Genomic DNA, 2,500 nt, shown 5'->3' on the forward strand with positions numbered 1-2,500 from the left:
GGTGTGGCGACTGCCAGCGTTGTCGACGTGACCTTCGCCAGCTCGTCCATAGCTCAGCCGAGCACTTGGTTGGTAAGAAACACGGACACGCGATCTGACCATAGGTATATCACCTATTCGGTAGGCCCAGCGTCAGCAGACCAGCAGCGTAACCAAGGACAGTCACGTCAACGGGGCCAGCGAGAGCGTTTTCAACATGCAGGCACGCGATTTAAGACGAAACAGTTCTCGAAAGAGAATTTCCTGGCCACGCTACATGGCGAGGGATTCCGAGAGAAGGCAGTCAATCACCAGGGAATGATCTCGGCAATGATATCGGCCTGCGAGAAAACCATGCAAAGGATGACGTCGTCTTTCCCCGACCCTCATCGGGACGTTTACTGGTGGACGCCACTGATTGCTCTGCTTAGGCAGAACTGCGAGCAGACGAGAGATCGCATGCAGCAGACAAGTGATCTCCAGAACCGAAGTCTGGCTGCAGCCCAATACAGAACAGCTAAAGCTGAGCTGGATAGAGCTATACGTGCCAGCAAAAAGGCCGCCTTCCAGGAATTGATCGATGCTGCGGAGGAAAACGTTTTCGGAGCCGGGTACTTAGTAGTCCTCTCCCGTCTTCGCGGTGGAAGGGCCCCACCCGAGACGGAGAGAGCGAGGCTTGAAAGCATCGTTACAGAGCTTTTCCCGCAACATCCGCCCTTCAACTGGCCCAGCATCAGTTCCGAGGAAGAACAGGAACAGCCTGCAGACCAGCAGACTCCATGGACCCAAGTCACGATCCCGGAACTCCGTCTGATAGCTAGCACCATGCCGAACAAAAAAGCGCCGGGCCTTGACGGAATTCCGAACGCCGCTGTCAAGGCTGCAATCCTTGCGTACACGGACGTTTTCCAGGCGTTGTACCAAAGCTGTCTGGAAACGGCTACATTTCCAGCACCATGGAAACGACAGCGGTTGGTACTGCTCCCCAAGCCGGGGAAACCACCGGGTAGCAGCGGGTCATACCGACCTTTGTGCATGCTGGATGCCTTAGGGAAAGTGCTGGAGAAGCTCATTCTAAACAGACTTCACAACCACCTGGAAGATCCTGCTGCGGTAAGGCTGTCAGACAGGCAGCATGGCTTCCGGAGGGGGCGATCTACAATTGGTGCCATTCGAACAGTGATCGAGGCTGGTCAGAGCGCGATGAGATTCCGCCGCACGAACGGGCGGGATAACAGGTTTCTGCTGGTCGTGTCAATGGATGTCAAGAATGCCTTCAATACGGCAAGCTGGCAGGCCATCGCCACTGCACTGCAGATGAAAGGAGTACCTGCTGGTCTGCAAAGAATCGTGAGGAGCTACTTCGAGAACCGAGAGTTGGTCTTCGAGACATCCGACGGCCCAGTAACTCGGTCCATCACGGCTGGTGTTCCACAGGGTTCGATTCTTGGCCCCACCCTGTGGAATACCATGTACGATGGAGTTCTGGACGTCGCCCTTCCGCAGGACTGCGAGATGGTGGCGTATGCTGACGACTTGGTGCTGCTGATTCCGGGCATCGACGTAAATGCAGTGAAGGCTGCAGCCGAGGAGGCGGTCGCCAGTGTCTCTCACTGGATGGCTCAATATCATCTCCAGATTGCGCCGGAAAAGACGGAGTGCGTGCTTATCTCCAGCACGAAGAACCCTACGCAGGTCACCATAAGAGTAGGGAACGTGGAGGTGACATCTTCCCGCACGATGCGTTACCTTGGGGTGACCCTTCACGATCACCTATCGTGGCTGCCCCATGTCCGAGAGGTAACCACTCGGGCAAGGAAGATAGCAGATGCCGTTACCCGCCTCTTGCGCAACCACAGTGGACCAAAGACCAGCAAAGCGCGACTGTTGGCCTCGGTCGCAGAGTCGGTCATCCGATATGCTGCGCCCATCTGGCATGGCGAGGTGACGAAGAGAGAGTGTCGTCGACTTTTGGAGAGGGTTCAGCGAGTCTCAGCACGGAGGGTGGCACGCACCTTCCGTACCGTAAGGTATGAGACCGCCACCCTCCTCGCCGGGCTGACCCCCATCTGTCTCTTGATAGAGGAGGATGCGCGAGTGTTCGAGCGTGTTAATGATCCGGGTCGGTCGATAACGAAGGCAGCCATCCGGTTGGAGGAGAGGCAGCGCACCATCACGATGTGGCAGAGCCAATGGGACGCCGAGGCCGACACCTCCAGATACACCCGGTGGACGCATCGGATAATCCGCGACATCAGCGCTTGGCAAGGCCGGAGACACGGGGAGATGACCTTCCACTTGGCCCAGGTGCTCTCTGGACATGGGTTCTTCAGAGAGTACCTGGCCATCAACGGCTTTACGGAATCCCCTGACTGTCGCAGCTGTGCGGGTGTTCCGGAAAATGCCCATCACGCCATCTTCGAATGCCCCAGGTTTGCTCGAGTGAGGATGGAGTACTTTGGTGAACTGGGGCCGAATCCGGTCACGCCGGACAGTCTTCAGGACTTCCTTATGGGCAGCC

Source organism: Anopheles gambiae (assembly GCF_943734735.2).
Source record: "Anopheles gambiae chromosome X unlocalized genomic scaffold, idAnoGambNW_F1_1 X_unloc_7, whole genome shotgun sequence".
Lineage (NCBI taxonomy): Eukaryota > Metazoa > Arthropoda > Insecta > Diptera > Culicidae > Anopheles > Anopheles gambiae.